This window comes from Aotus nancymaae, unplaced genomic scaffold (assembly GCF_030222135.1).
Source record: "Aotus nancymaae isolate 86718 unplaced genomic scaffold, 86718_ANA_hifiasm-v0.15.2.pri h1tg000025l, whole genome shotgun sequence".
NCBI lineage: Eukaryota > Metazoa > Chordata > Mammalia > Primates > Aotidae > Aotus > Aotus nancymaae.
Window position 1 is genome coordinate 37,324,788 of NW_026988438.1, and position 16,717 is coordinate 37,341,504.

The following is a 16,717-nucleotide window of genomic DNA, read 5'->3' on the forward strand; positions in this document are numbered from 1 at the left end:
AAACAAACAAACAAACAAACGGAATGCTAACACTGTGTTATTACTGTGTGCTAGGCACAATATCAAGCTACCTGCAGGTACTATCTTATTTAATTCTCACAACAGTGCCACGCAATTGTTGCTACCATTACCCTCATAGATCAGTGAACTACCATCATCCCTTGCCACAGTCATTATTATAACCTCCTTTCTGGTTTTACTGCTGGTTTTAAGGGATTAAGCAGCACTTTACCCTTCTGGAGTCCACTCTCGACAGAATCAACCTGAGCCAATTTTATAAAACCAAAGCAGATTGCATAACTCCTCTGCTAAAACTCTCCAGTTGCTTCCTGTCCCTGAATAAATTCAGAAGTCCCACAGTGGCCCACAGGGTAGATACGTCCTGGTTCTACCTGCCTCCCTCATCTCCTCCTCTGTCCCACACGGCCCTCACTCTAACCACATCGGCTTCTTCCCATTCTTCCATAGGCCAGCCTTAGTCCCACCTTGGAGTCTGCAATTACTGTCTCTCCCCGAGATGTGACTCACTCTCTTATCCGTTTGGCCTCTGCTCAGACTTATGACCTGAAGAGCCTTTCCTGGTGACTTCATCCAAAGTGACCTCCCTCCTTCACTCTGTGCCCTCCCCCGACCCCAGCCGCTGACCTTTGCCTCCCAGCGCCTAGGCCCTCTGACACTATTAAGTGCCTCTTTGTCCTCTCACTCGTTTCTCCAATCATAAGTGTGTGAGCTCATAAAGTGGGGGCTTAGTCTGTTTCTCCCCTGAATCCCCATCCCTTAGAAAACATAGTAACTCAGTAAATATTTCTTGAGTATCTGTGGCTGACAGAAGTAAAGTGACTTGTCCAATGTTCAGAGCTAATAAGGGGTGATTTACACTCTGAACTCCCAGACTGTCAGAGAAGACGCTCCTTTGGGAAGAGAAAAAAAAAAAAATACAGATGGAAGAGAAGTTTAGTATGGTAGATGGGAATGGGAGAAAGCCTTTCTCCTCTCTGCCAGGGAATGCTCAGTGGAACTTTTTTTTTTAAATGCATGCAATAACCAAAACACAATTGTATAAAAGGCAAAAACTAAGGTGCAGACACTGAGACTTCAGCAAGTCAGGAGTTGGTGAGTAAATTGGAACCCGAGTTGTTTCTTTCTGGGCTATGCGGTTGCTAGACAGCTCTCTGCTTTAGCCTTGCTGTCCAGTTGTCATATGTAGGAATCATGCAACTGCAGAATGGTATACCCTGTCTCTTAAAGCAGCTCTGTAGTGGCCATTCTGAGCAAAGTAATTTAGGATTAGTTCAGAAATAACTAATGCCTCCAGGGGAGCCAGAATTGCAGTGTGTCTATTAACATTTGCTTCGGTCCATTGCTTTAGTCATATTCAATGTATCAGGTTTCCTCGTCCAGCTTTTGGCATGGTATCCTTTTGTCCCTTCTCCTCTTGTAGCATAACTCCCAGGGAGCCCACCCCTCTGCGTGTTGCATACTTTAAATATTTTTTAAAGTAATTATACAATTTTAAAAATGGCTTATCTTTTTGGCTGGGGGAAGCAAGGGAAGTCGGCAGGCTAGATCTTCAGATGATGTGGACTCAGTTTCTTGCTGGAATTTGCAAAGACAATTTAAATACAATCTTAATTGTCAGAAGATTGTTTTTAAAATATAGAAATTCAAGAAGACAGACTTTGAGAAGGCAAATTTGAAGAACTCTAAATCTTTTTCATTTAAATATAATATTAACCACAGAGCTTGTCTAGCTGGATGTCACAGTCTGTACAACACAGGAAGTCATCAAAATAAAAACAGATTCACGGCCTTGCTGGTGTTTGGTGCTGTCTTTGCCCTTATACCATTTTTTGCATGTCGTTGGTTAGAAAATTAGCAGTGTATGTAAGAGATCTAAAGGGCAGATCGTTAAATAATGGCCACTAGCTATGAAGCAATGAATGAATCAGCAGAGGAAGTATGATGACTTATAATACAGAAATGATGATTCCAGAACTTTTCAAGGTTGTTTGCAGCACTGTTGGAAGCAAATACGGTTCATGTGAGAAAAAAAATTCAAGAATACCTGAAAGTCACATAGCAATCATGACAAAAATTCAAAGCAGTTCACAGACAGGGATAAAGGTGTAAAGAATGCAAGGTCTAAACAGGAGCAATTTGTGTGGGGAGGGAGGGGATGATGGTGGGAGACAGCGGCAGGGGAAGAATCACTTAGCCTTCCATGGATTTATGTTTAGCATTCTATTAAAGAACACTTGGATTTAATCCAATGCTGGCTTTACTCTAAATCTGTTTGATGTAAGCAGTCAGGGAACTGAAGGGCTGGAGGGTAGGGACTGACTTGCTTAGTTAACTAGAGAAGCAGATGGGGTTGGGAGATTCTGTGCTGTGTCTCTCCCTCCATAGACAAGGCCGAACCTGGAAGCGAAATGAGGAGTTGGGGCTGGGTGTGGTGGCTCATACCTGTAATCCCAGCACTTCAGGAGGCTGAGGCCTGAGGATTGCTTGAGGCCAAGAGTTCAAGACCACTCTAGGCAACCTGGGAGATCCCGTCTCTACAAAAAATATTTTTTAATTAAAAAAAAAAAAGGGCCAGGTGCGGAGGCCCACGACTGTAATCCCAGCACTTTGGGAGGCCGAGGCAGGTGGATTATGAGGTCAGGAGTTCGAGACCAGCCTGACCAACATGGTGAAACCTCGTCTCTACAAAAAATACAAAAATTCGCCGGATGTGGTGGTGGGCACCTGTAATCCCAGCTACTTGGGAGGCTGAGGCAGAAAATTGCTTGAACCTCGGGGGTGTGAAGGTTGCAGTAAGCTGAGTTTGCACCACTGCACTCCAACCTGGGTGATAGAGCAAGACTCCGTCTCAAAAAAAAAAAAAAATGTTTGGGGGCCCTTCAATATTGGAGCTCTGAGACCACATCTAAGAGAGTGGGAACCTGGTTGGGGTTGTGAACAAGTCCAGCACAATGTGGGGTGTGGGGTGTGGGATATGGGGTGTGGGATGTGGGATGTGGGGTGTGGGATGTGGGGTATGGGATTGTGGGATGTGGAGCAAAAGCTGGACCTTAGCTTCTCCAAGGGCTCAGCCCCAGGGTATGTACAGGCAGATTATGCCAAGAAGTCTCCAGGTCTTTACAACCTACTGCCATTCAGAGGGAAAGGGAAGAAGGTAGGAGAATGTTTGCCAGGTCCCCTCTCTCCCTTGTTCAGCTCTGCAGCCCTCACGTTCCACCTCCACACTCCCCACCCCTGATGACGTCAGTGCTCATCCATACCTTAATAGGTTCCAGTTTGTCATCTCCTGGTGAAACGACATTTCCTTTTTGGTATCAGTAATGATAATTTTTTTATGTTCCAGCAACAATGATAAGAGTAATAAAATGATTTTTGCCAACCACCTTCCTCCTGCACCGATTAAACACTAATAGTGGGACTGAAGGAAACCTCATTAAAAACAAACCCATGTGGCCAGGTGTGGTGGCTCATGCCTGTAATCCCAGCACTTTGAGAGGCTGAGGCAGGAGGATCATGAAGTCAGGAGTTCAAGACCAGCCTGACCAATATGGCAAAACCCCATCTCTACTAAAAATACAAAAATTAGCTGGGTATGGTGGCGTGCGCCTGTAGTCCCAGCTACTTGGGTGGCTGAGGCAGCAGAATCACTTGAACCCGGGAGGCAGAGGTTGCAGTGAGCCAAGATCTCGCCACTGCACTCCAGCCTGGGTGACAAAGTGAGATTGCGTCTCAAAAAAAACAAAAACAAAAACAGAAAAACAAAACAGAAAAAAGCCCATGCTGACAAGCAGCTCTCCAAGGCTTCATCTGATTACTCTGACAGCAAAGTATATTGGTGATGGATTGGGGAGCAAAAGAACTGCCCCATAACACAGACACACTGTGGGTAGAAAACAAGCAGTGGCTGAGATATTGGAAGCACCAAGGCTAATGGTTTTCATTCTTCATTTTAATATCCTGGCTGCTGGACACAGTAGGTGCTCAATAAGTGTTGAAGAAATGAATGACTGAACACAACTTTTTAGCATACTCAAATCCCTCCCTTTTGGCACTGACTTCCCCAACCTTTCTTCTGACATCCTAATTTTATCCCCAATGAATGGTCAGCTGTTAACTATTTTCAACCAAGTTCCTTCAGAGGAATTTGTGTATCTGTGACTACGCAAAAGTATATTGACTCTGGTGATGTCAAATAAAGCTCACATACTATTAAATATTAGGCATGCATTAAAAGAGCAAGGTGGCCAGGTGCAGTGGCTCACATTTGTAATCCCAGCACTTTGGGAGGCTGAGGTGAGTGGATCACGAGGTCAGGAGTTCGAGTTTGCCATCTCCTGGTGAAATGACATTTTCTTTTTGGTATCATTAATGGTAATTTTTTATTATCACTAGTGAAACCCCGTCTCTATTAAAAATACAAAAATTAGCTGGGCATGGTGGCAGATGCCTGTAATCCCAGCTACTCGGGAGGCTAAGGCAGGAGAATCTCTTGAACCCTGGAGGCGGAGGTTGCGGTGAGCCAAGATCGCGCCACTACACTCCAGTCTGGGTGACAGAGCTAGACTCCATTTCAAAAAAAGAACAAGATAAGCCAGATTCTAGGTGAGGAGCAGACCTGACTCTGGGAAGCATTAGCAGGAATAACCTCCTCAGAGATCATCAGCTTTTCCCACTCAAACGACTTTTTTCATGCTGACATTGGAAAGAGATCGTTTTTTTCTGTCTCAATACCCAAAACGCTGATTCTCATAGCTGTTTGGAAACTTAGAAACATATAGTCCAAATCTCTCACTTAATAGATAAGATAACTGAATTTCAGAGTGATCTAATGATTAACACATAGTCTCACTTTAGTTAGAATTGCTAGAGCCAAAGAACAAATGTCCAGTGTCTCAGGCGAGCGAGCCATTTCTCCCACAAAGCGATGGCTTCTGACTCAGACCACAGGGGACAAGGAATGGGCATTCATCAGGCCTATTGAAGCAATCCATTGTGGCGACTGGGAATAGGCAGCATTTTTTAAAAAATGAATACTAACATGGAAATAGCTCCAGACATTATTGAATGAAAAAAAGCAGTTGCAAAATAACACATAGGGTATGAGTCCATTTATGCGAACCAAAATGAACAGTGTAAATTTTTCCATGGACAAGGTGTGGAAGGATGGATTCAACTCTGACCACAGTGCTTCCTTCTGAAGGGGACTTTAGGATCAGGGATGGTGGTTAAAGGCCAGTTTGTCCTTACCTGTAATAATTTGAATTTTCGTAAGGAGGATCTATCTATGCATGAATTATTTAGGAATTAATTGAAAAGGGTGAAACTGGTCGGGCATGATGGGTCATGCCTGTAATCTCCGCACTTTGGCTGAGGTGGAAGGATCACTTGAGGCCAGGAGTTTGAGACCAGCTTGGGCAACATAGAGCCAGGTCCTGTCTCTAAAATAAAATTAAACAAAAATAAAAGAGTAAAACTAGATTTCTTTTTGTGTTCTATGTCCCTCTGATGACTTTGATCCTAACACCATGGATCATGCTCTGGGGGACTCAGCCTTTTACCTTAATCTCGGTGTAAAGTCTAGATTTATCCCAAAACTTTAGGGTTCTCAGTCTGACGTAGGGAAAGGAGAGAGTGTGTTTGGGGGTTATCTTCCCAAAAAGTGTTTATTGCCCATTCTTCACATGGATTGCCATTTCACACCGTGAATATAATAATAATGACAGTAATAATTGGATATGTAAATACTACTAATAAATGACAATAGCTATGCTCTTTTGAGCTCTCACTCTGCCCCAGACACTCTCCTCAGGACCTGCATGCATTCTCATTTAGTCTCCATAACCACTCTAGAGGTAAGTACTATTATTTTATTGCCATTTTGGAGATGAAAATCTGAGGCTTAAATAAATCAATGAACCTGGCTTTGGCCACGGGGCTAGTGGGATCTGAACAAGGCAGTTTCACTCCAGAGTCTGTGATGGGACACAGGCATTGGCACTTCTCATGCCTGGAGAAACACTGACCAGTGTCTGTAGGAGGAGTGCATCGGGCTGGAAAACACGATTTCATCCACAGCAGAAAATGCTGCCTCCGGAGAGAACTTCTGTCTAATCTGCTTCCCCATTGCTTCCTCTTCGAGTTCCTTTGAGCCTTTTTACTTAAGGATTCAAGTGCCCCTGGGTCACTAAGTCAAGTGCATGATTCTATCGGGCAGTGAGGGGAAGAGATTCTTATTTGGAGAGTAAAAACCCATCTACTATCATGTACAAGCTCAGCAACAATTTCTCAATTACCTCTTCATTTTATTTAAAACAACAACAGTCAATAAAAACAGCAAGAAACTTTCTTTAAAGGAATTAAGGGCTGGTCTGCCTGGGGCCAGGGGATAATCCCTTTTCTCTTGTGTTACTGTTTACTTTGGATATGTCAGTTTGTCCTTTAAAGATATGGAAGGCATAAAGCGTTAAGTTTTGAAATGATTTTTGCAGTTTATATCAGAGAAAGGTACTTTTCAGGAAGCTGGTCATCTCATGCTAAATGACATTTTTCTCCCTGCCCCTACGTCTGTCCAAACTTCATGAATATTTCATTATTTATTTATTTATTTATTTATTTTTGAGACAGAGTCTCACTCTGTTGCCCAGGCTGGAGTGCAGTGGGGCGATCGCAGCCCACTGCAACCTCTGCCTCCTAGGTTCAAGAGATTCTCCTGTCTCAGCTTCTCAAGTAGCTGGGATTACAGGCATGTGCCACCATGTAACTTTTTTGTATCTTTAGTAAATTTTTTTTTTTGTATTTTTAGTAGAGACAGGGTTTCACCATGTTGGCCAGGCTGGTCTGGAACTCCTGACCTCAGGCAATCTGCCCGCCTTGACTTCCCAAAGTGCTGGAATTACAGGTGTGAGCCACTGTGCCTGGCCTCATTATTTCTTTACTTGTGACCAAGGCCTCTCTGATTCAACACTGAAAATTTGAGTTAGATCATAGAAATCTTTGTTTAAATATGGATATACATACGTATGTATATGTTATATATGTATACCTATGTATATTACATATTTATAACATATCTATTCTGTATCTATTATGTATAGATATATTAAAAATACAGCTTTAATTGGAAAATTTGCATTGGATGAAATACTTTAAAATTCTTCTTCCATGCCCCAGTACTGTTAAGTTTTTGCCTAGAGAAATGCGCTGACACTTTGTCTTCTGCTGAATCCTGCCTAGAGAAACCACTTGTCATTTCAAAGTTGTGTTAAGATTTCCATACACTTTTTGAATATTTCCTTTTGGAAAGAATACCTCCACCTACTTCTTTTTTTCCACATGTGTACATCAGAGGTGAAGCTGGGACGTGTCCTCTTTCCTCTTAACCCCCTAGCTCAGGACCTGGTAAATACAGCAAATGGGAGTGAGTTCCTCAAGTGCCTGCCTGTGTCCGCCCTGTGCCTGCCCCGAGACGGGGTGGTGGGAGAGCAGGAGGAGCCTTCCAGCCTGCAGGCCTGAGGTGCTGCTAAGCCCTCCAGTTACCACCACTACAGCACCTTCCAACGGGTGAGGAGTTTTGACAAATGTGTGGTGTGCATTTCTGCAAACAAAGTCATTTATTTTAGGCCAAAGCATTTGTAGCAAAATTTAGATAATATATCTAGAATATGTCAAATGGAATGCTTTCATTACATCTTTTTGGATTGATTTCTTAGGTTGTACATTTATAAAGTAAAATCCTTGTTATCTTAGATTTCTCAACTAACTCTCTGCCATTAACTGCAAACAAGATATATGGACCAAATGTGGAAGCTGTCAGGAATATGAACCCATCTGGAAGAAATAGTTTAGGTCATTCTCAAGGGAATCAGTGCCTTGAGGGTCCTTTCTCAATGCTCTAAGGTCTTGGGACAGAAAAAGTGCTTTTGTTGGGCCACAGCTGCCACTAAGTGGTATCTATTATGTGATGAGCCAATGACCTGGAAAAACATCCCCAATCTCACTTCCCTTCACACACAAGTAAATACTGGTTCCTGAAATTCTCATTAAAAATGGATCCTGGCCAGGTGCAATAGCTCACGACTGTAATCGCAGCATTTTGGGAGGCCGAGGCAGGTGGATCATGAGGTCAGGAGTTCAAGACCAACCTAGCCAAGATGGTGAAACCCTGTCTCTACTAAAAATATAAAAAACGAAAACAAACAAAAACAAAAAACCAAAAAACTAGCCGGGCATGGTGGTGGGCACCTGTAATCTTAGCTACTCAGGAGGCTGAGGCAAAGAATTGCTTGAACCCAGGAGGCGGAGGTTGCAGTGAGCCCAGATTGCGCCACTGCACTCCAGCCTGGGCAACAGAGTGAGACTCCATCTTAAAAAAAAGAAAAAGAATCCTTTTGGTTGGGTTGGCATGGCTCTTGGAAGAAAGGCCATTCAGACCAGGAGTGGTGGCTCACCCCTGTAATCCCAACACTTTGGAAGGCCAAAGTGGGTGGATCACTTGAGGTCAGGAGTTTGAGACCAGCCTGGCCAACCATGGCCAACATGGTCAAACCCCGTCTCTATTAAAAATACAAAAATTAGCCAGAAGCAGTGGTGGGCATCTGTAATGCCAGCTACTTGGGAGGCTGAGGCAGGAGAATCACTTGAACCAGGGAGGCGGAGGCTGCAGTGAGCTGAGATCATGCCACTATACTCCAGCCTGGGTGACAGAACGAGACTCTATCTCAAAAAAAAAAAAAAAAAAAAAAAAAGCAATCAACGCAGGAGGACCAGCCCAAAACTTGTGCTTGGCATTAACCTTTAGTAAGATTTATCTGTTCAAGGGCTGGCCAGCACAGGTGGCCTAGGGATCGAGGCACCACACATGAGAGTCAAACATTCAAAGGGAGATGGGGGGAAAAGAGAGATGCTGGACAGTGTTGTCCTGGAGAGGCCTGGAGAGTCATGGGTACCAAACAGGCATCCTCTAAGCAGGGAGAGCTGGGGCATGTTAGCCACTTACCTCTGCAAAGGGCCAGATCTTATTTACCTCTAAGTGATTTCTGACATATTTCCAAGTGCAAAATAAAACTTTCTTCTTTGAGAATACTAATGAATGTTCTTGTATGTGTCCTGGGTTTTTATAAACAAGGGTGTTTTGGATGTGTCATTGTCCAAGCCCCCAGAACTGGCTGCACACAGTGTCCCCTTCTCTCAGCGCAGCGACTTATGGGCTAAGAATGGCCCCTGCCAGAGCATATTGTGCTGGGCGGTCACAGGTGGCAGAAACTGCTGGCATCTCTTTTGATAACTCACAGGAAACCTTTGCACCTCCAGCATTTTCTGCTCAAAGTGCTCTGTGGTAGCAACGCCCGTGTGTGATGCAGAAGCTGTGGCTACAATGCTTTATAATTTATCTTTCTATCTGACCTCTGGGTATCTGGTGAAAGACCCAAACCTTCCCTGGCTGTCTATGTTTGCTAAGCAAACTTAAAGGTTTAGCATTCCTTATTTGACCTTTATTTAGAATTCAAGCAGTCATTAGCAGAATCAAGCATTTGCTTCTCAAGGACATATGTTAGTGAAAATGCAATGAAACTTTTATTTATAACTTGCATTAGTTGTAAGTTACCAAACATAATCAATTTACCCTGTAGAAAAATTAGAGTTGAAAGAATAAAATGCCAAAGAAGGACAAATTGGGGCTGGGCGTGGTGGCTTACACCTGCAATCCCAGGACTTTGGGAGACGGAGGAGGGAGGATTGCTTGAGGCCAGGAGTTCGATCCGCCCTGGCCTAGGAAACATAGTGAGACCTTGTCTCTATAAAAAAAAAAAAAAAAAAAAAAAGAAAAGAAAAAAGAAAATAAACAATGACAAATTACTTACATCAATGTTCCTGGTGAATGGCTACACAGATAATTTAGTTAAAACATATCTTTAATCTTTTTCTGTGTGTGTGATTAATCTATTAGTCTCTGATTATAGCTGGTTGAATGTTTCCCCAAAAATAATTGGTTTTGAGCATTAATAACAGGCCTCTATGTTGATGACAATTGTTATGACTTTATTCATGTGCAATAAAGCCCATATAATAGATTACACAATTAACTTTCTACCGTTGAAATAAGTGAAATACAAATGATTTTAGAGGAATCCATAAATTAAAGCACATTGAATTCTTCTGGTTTAGGACCATATAATAGGTTTGAATGTGTTTTTCATTATTTGAAACCTTTTTATCCTAGCATGTAGTAATGATGCCAGGGAGAACAAAATGACATCAAAAATTCTGGAAATGAGGAGAAACAGACTAGAGCCACAGGCACCAGGTAAATGAAGAGAAGAGTGCTTTAGGTAAGCCTCTGGCTAGACCTAACTTTAATAAGCTCTACTTGGGAAAAGGGGTACATGGCCTCTCCTGGGGCACTGTGGCTGCATTCATGTCATCCTGGAATTGCACCGTTCTTCTGAGCATAGTGGTCTTAATTAGGACGAGAGGTTAAACAACATAAGCAAAAATAACAAAGCATTTGTCCTTTTATGTAGCAATGTTCTAGAAAAATCTTAATGGATTTCACTAATTTAAATGTCACAACGCAATTAACTTTGTTTTTCCATCTCTTCTAGAGTGTGGGTGCATCCTAATTTTTCTTAATTATAGTTATAAACAGTGTTGACTATTCCATATACACAAATTAGTATTGTAATTACCACAACTGTGGATAAAAATGTCATCTCTTGTTCATCTTCTCACGCTGTTAACTTGTGAATTGTGGAGTGTGATGTGGAGGGCTGTTTGGGGAGGAGAGATAAAGGTGGGACCCCCCCAACCAAGAAGGCTGACTCACAGAGAGGGCGCCTTACTCCACATTAAATGTTCACAGTCTTTTGCCCCACTGTCGAATTGAGAAGAACATTAGCACATCAGGAGCTCAATCCCAAGTAAATTTCCAAATGGGAATTCTTACAACACTTTTAGAAGATGTGTGGATGAGGCTTTTAGGTGATTTGTTGGTCTTTTTTTCTTTTTTTAAATATTTTTTGAGACAGAGTCTCCCTCTGTCGCCCAGGCTGGAGTGCAGTGGTGTGATCTCAGCTCACTGCAACCTCCACCTCCTGGGTTCAAGTGATTCCCCTGTCTCAGCCTCCGAGTAGCTGGGACTACACGTCTGCGCCACCACACCTGGCTAATTTTTGTGTTTTTAGTAGAGATGGAGTTTCACTGTGTTGGCCAGGCTGGTCTCGAACTCCTGACCTAAACTGATCCACCTGCCTCCACCTTCCAAAGTAAATCAGCTTTATACATTTAAATTTAATCAGCGATTAACTTTAAATCACGCCCAGCCTGATTTGTTAGTGTTAACTCCAAAGCTTTATTCCAATCTTCCCAGGGGCACTATGGGCCCAGAGCCAGCATAGGCTAGAAAGTGAACTTTGTAGTCACAGGAGGAGAGAGTGGAGAATGTTTCTATTTTATTAAAAGGAGAAGAAGGCCAGAAGTGGTGGCTCATGCCTGTACTACTCTCAGCACTTTGGGAGGCCGAGGCAGGTGGACCATTTGAGGTCAGGAGTTTGAGACCATCCCGGCCAACATGGTGAAACCCCGTCTCTACTAAAAACACAAAATTAGTGGCCTGTAATGCCAACTACTCAGGAGGCTGAGGCAGGAGAATCGCTCTAACCCAGGAGGCAGAGGTTGCAGTGAGCCGAGATTGTGCCACTGCACTCCAGCTTGGGTGACAGAGCGAGACTCCATCTCAAAAATAAATAAATAAAAATAAATTAAGTCCTGGTGTGGTGGCTCATGCCTATAATCCCAGCACTTTGGGAGGCTGAGGCAGGTGGATCATGAGGTCAAGAGATTGAAACCATCCTGGCCAACATGGTGAAACCCCATTTCTACTAAAAATACAAGAATTAGCTGAGTGTTGTGGTGCTCACCTGTAGTCCCAGCTTCTTGGGAGGCTGAGGCAGAAGAATCGCTTGAACCTGGGAGGTGGAGATTACAGTAAGTTGAGATTGTGCCACTGCACTCCAGCCTGGTGACAGAGTGACACTTCATTTCAAAAAAAAAAAAAAAAAAAAAAAGAAAATAAAAATAAGTACGTAATAAATTACAATTTTTAAAAAAGGAGAAAAAATGAAATGAAATCCCAAGTTCCATTTGTGTGAACATTTATGTGAAAATTTTATCCAACCAAAAAACACATTTTTGTGTTAAATGTGTTTTGTGATAAAGGAAACCGAATACGGATTAGCGCTCAGGTGATATCAGAGAATCGTTCACATTCTTAGGAGGGATAATCGCATTGTGGTTATGAAGGAAAATGTTCTTTTTAGGAGAGATGTGCTGAAGGGCTAAAGTGTTACGTCTACAATTTGTCTTCCACATATATTGAAAACTTACACACAGAGAGAAAAAAGCAAATATGGTAAATATTAGAAGTAGTTAAATTTTAGATATTGGGGGTATGGGCAGTCATTGAACTAGCAATTAACGGTCTGTGAATCAGCTGGAAACGCTTCCGGCTGCAAATAAAACTCAATTGAGAAGCATTTCAGTTTTAAGAACCTTCAGCCTTGGCTGAACAAAAATTGCAGTGGTCGTCCACTCAGTGTTGGTGCAGCCCTCGGTGATGCCATTGAGACCCCATATTGATCTAGCCATCTGCCTTGTCATTTTCAGCAGATTGGCTTCTGACACTGTCAATTCATGATTGCAAGACAGGGCTGCAGCTGTAGGCACTGTCACACTCACAGACGGGGTGTGGGTGGGGAGGAGCAAAAGCAAACTCTCCTCTTGCACTTGCATCATTTATCAGACCGTAGAGTCTTTCCCCGAAGCCCCCAGGAGACTGCTACCTGTCCCTCAGTGTCCAGAACGGCCCTATGCCAATCCCAGCTACAGGGGAGTCTAGGGACGGAAATCACCACATGGAATTTATATCTACTGTGATTCATCCCCTTGGGCTACAGGTGCACTGTCACCCTGAACAAAAGTGCCATTTTGTTAACAAAAACAAGAAAAAAGAAGAAGAAAAAAAAAAAGAAAAAAGAAAATGGGAGCTACTTGTCATTGGCTCAACAGATACCCTTCTTCTCTAGAAGGGAAATTGTTCTGTTTCACTAGATAACAGAAATGATTTTTAAATGAAACTGAAACTCCTTCCCCACTATATCAGATTGATGTTTAACAGAAAGATAAATGCCCAAAAGGAGCTTTTAGATTACTTGTCTTTCTTTCGCTCAGTAAAATAGAAAGTTTTTAGCTATCCATGGAAACTCTTTCTTGCTTCACTTTTGATTTTGGTAGTACATTTCAATATGCGGTTTACTTCCAACAATTGTTTTCATTGTGATAGACACTGTGCAGCAGAATGGAATATATATTACTACTCATTGTATTATTAGCCACTGTTTGTTGAGTGTTCTTTATGTGCAAGGCAATATAATAGGTGGTTACATCTTCTCTCATTTATGTAAGAAAGATGTGCCTGGCTGTTACAAAAAGCCCTAGATCAAGTCTGAGTCATCAGACTTAATAAAGAAGAAAACTGAAAGCTTTCAACAACGCTTCTAATTTCTACTTCATTCCCAGCCTGTGTGAGGCCATTATAATAAGATACTCTTGACATCTGGGCTCTTAAAATGGAAACCCATTTATTGGTTAAAACAAAGAACAGTCATAAATAGAATTCCCTTCTATTTCCTTCCCTATCCCTTGGCCCAAGGGTAGAGTTTCTTTTAGAAAGGAAGCAAGACACTCATTGTAGAGTCTTAGCCTAGTAATAGCCACCTAACCACCACTGGGGGCCACAGTCATGTGTCCTGGAAAGGCATAAAAAGGCATGACCTATGCTCAGAAGGTCTCTAAGTGTGCAGAAGTCCCTCATCATCAGGCCATCTGCTGATGATTTAGCACGTGGTGTTGATGACTGAGGTCCACCTGCTAGCTCTGGTTGACTGCCGAGAGATGCTGTGAAGCGCTGCGTTGTTTTCTGGAGTCTTAGCAAAGAGAAGTATCGGCTGACAGCACTCTCGGGCTACCCCACGGCTCTTGGCCGTTTGTTGTCCCAGGTAAGCCTCATTGAAGAGAAGCTCAACCAAGCCAAGCCTGGCAGAGAGGACCAAGAGGCTATAGACGGGTGGGTTGAGGTGAAGGCAGTGGGTACACCACTGGGAAACTAGATACTGGTTTCTGAATGAAGAAGCCACTCAGAAGGAGAAGGGCTAGAAGAACACATGAACTTCCAGGTCAGGAGATGAAAGTTCGATCAACATCTAGCAAATTAGCAGAGAGCAGACATAGACAGAGAGCAGACCAATGTCCGAGTGGAGCTTCTAGTCTTCCACTGTATGATCCTTCGCTCAACCAATATTTTTTTTCATATGTACTATGTGCCAGAAACTGTTCTAGGTACGAGGAATATAGTAGTGAACGAAACAGTCGAAGATCCCTGCCCCTTATTCTCCATGTAGTCATAATTTGTTCTTTCCATTTACATTCTAGTGAGAACAAATTATAAACAAGGTCTACAAATGAATTACATGTAAATTATATAGTATGTTAGTGGCAAATAGCAAACACAGAAAGCAGCAAAAGGAGATAAAGTGTGTAAAGGTGCTGTGCTTACAACACAGTAGCCACTAGCATTGTGTGGTCGACAATATTTACATTAAAGTTAAAAATTCAGTTTCCCAGTCACACAAGCCACATTTTCAGCGCTCAGAAGCCTCATAGTGGCCTTCCTATTTGACAGTGAAGATATAGTTTCATCAAGCAGAAAGTTCTATTGGTCAGTGCTTTTATAAATGGTGTAATTTTTACGTAGGGTAGGTAGAGAAGGCTCTACTGCAAAGAGAACTTTTAAATAAAGTTATCCCAATGGAGTTGATGGGGCTGATGGGCTGATGGGCTGAGCCATGAGCCTGCCTAGAGGAAGAGTATTCCAGACAGGGAACGGCGAGTGCGAAGGTTTGGAGATGGGAGCAAAGTTCATGTGGCTGGAGCATAGTGGATGAGGGAGTAGTAAAAGATGAGGTCAGAGAAGGGAATGGAGGAAACAGATCCTGAGGACCTTGTGGGCCATTATAAGCACTTTGTATTTTACCCTAAGTGAGATGGGAACCATTAGCGGTTTTGAGCAGAGGAGTTTCATGATCTTAGTTTTTTGTTTTTTTTTTTTTTTACTTTGTGTGTGTTTTCTTTTACTATTATTATTATTATACTTTAAGTTCTGGGGTACGACTTAGATTTTTAATAGAACCCCTCTGGCTGCTATGATGAGAATAGATTGAAAGTGGGCCAAGGCAGAGGTGTGGGGTAAACGCGGGGATGTTGCAATAACCCAGGAAGGAGGTGAAGGAGTCTAGGCTGGTAGCAGTGGTGGTGGTGAAAAGTAATCAGATTCAGGATATTTTTTTGAAGGCTGAGGCAACATGTTGCCTGACTGGGGTGTAGGGTTTAAAAGAGAGAATAGACGAAGGTTTTCTGGTCTGAGCAACAGGAAAGATGGAGTTTTCACTCACTAAGATGGGGAAAACTGGGGGTGGAACCAGTTTGAAGATCAGGAGTTCCATTTTGGACGTGTTAAATGTGATACGCCTTCTCAGCATCCCATAGACATTGAGGAAGTGGTGCTTGCTGGACTTAGAAATTTGGGACTTGTCGGCTTTGTGATATTTTAAATCATGAGGCTGGTGAGATCCTTAAGGGAGTGGGTTTAGATAGAAAATAGAAGAGGTGGCTGGGCGCTATGGCTCACGCCTGTAATCCTAGCACTTTGGGAGGCTGAGGTGGGCAGATTACTTGAGTCCAGGAGTTTGAGACTAACCTGGGCAACATGGTGAAATCCTGTTTGTTAAAAAAAAAAAAAAAAAAAAAAAAATAGGCAGACATGGTAGTGGGCGCCTGTAATCTCTGCTACTCAGGAGGTTGAGGTGGGAGAATCACAGGAGCCTGGGACCTCAAGGCTGCAGTGAGCCGAGATCACCATCACTGCACTTCAGCCTGGGCAACCAGAGTGAGACCCCTGACAGGGGGAGGGGAGGGGGAAGGAAGGGGAGGGGGAGGGGAGGGGGAGGGGAAGGGAAGGGGAGGAGGACAGAGGGGGAAGGAAGGGGGAGAGGATGGGAGGAAGAAGGAGGGAGAAGGGAGGGGGAAAGGAGGGGGAGAGGAGGGAGAAGGGAGGGGGAGGGGAGGGGGAGGGGAAGGGAAGGGGAGGAGGACAGAGGGGGAAGGAAGGGGGAGAGGACGGGGGAAGGAGGGGGAAGGGAGGGGGACGGGAGGAAGAGGGAGGGGGAAGGAAGGGGGAGAGGATGGGAGGAAGAAGGAGGGAGAAGGGAGGGGGAAAGGAGGGGGAGGGGAGGGAGAAGGGAGGGGGAGGGGAGGGGGACGAGAGGGGAGGGGAGGGGAGGGGTGGGGAAAGGGAGGGGAAGAGGACGGGGAGGGGGAAGGGAGGGGAGGGGAGGGGAGGGGAGGGGAGGGGAGGGAAGGGGAGGGGGAGGGGAGGACATCTAAGACCAGATACTTGAGGAGGCTAAAGGCAGGAGGTTGGGAAAGGAGGCACTAGAAGGAGCGGCCAGTGTGCGAAGAGAAAGGCCAGGAGAAGGGGGTGCATGAAGCCTAGTTCTTAAAGGAGGAAGGGAGCAAGATGTCACATGCAGAGATGAGATGCATTCAGAACTGATGGCTGGATTGAACCTCATGGGGGTCATAGATG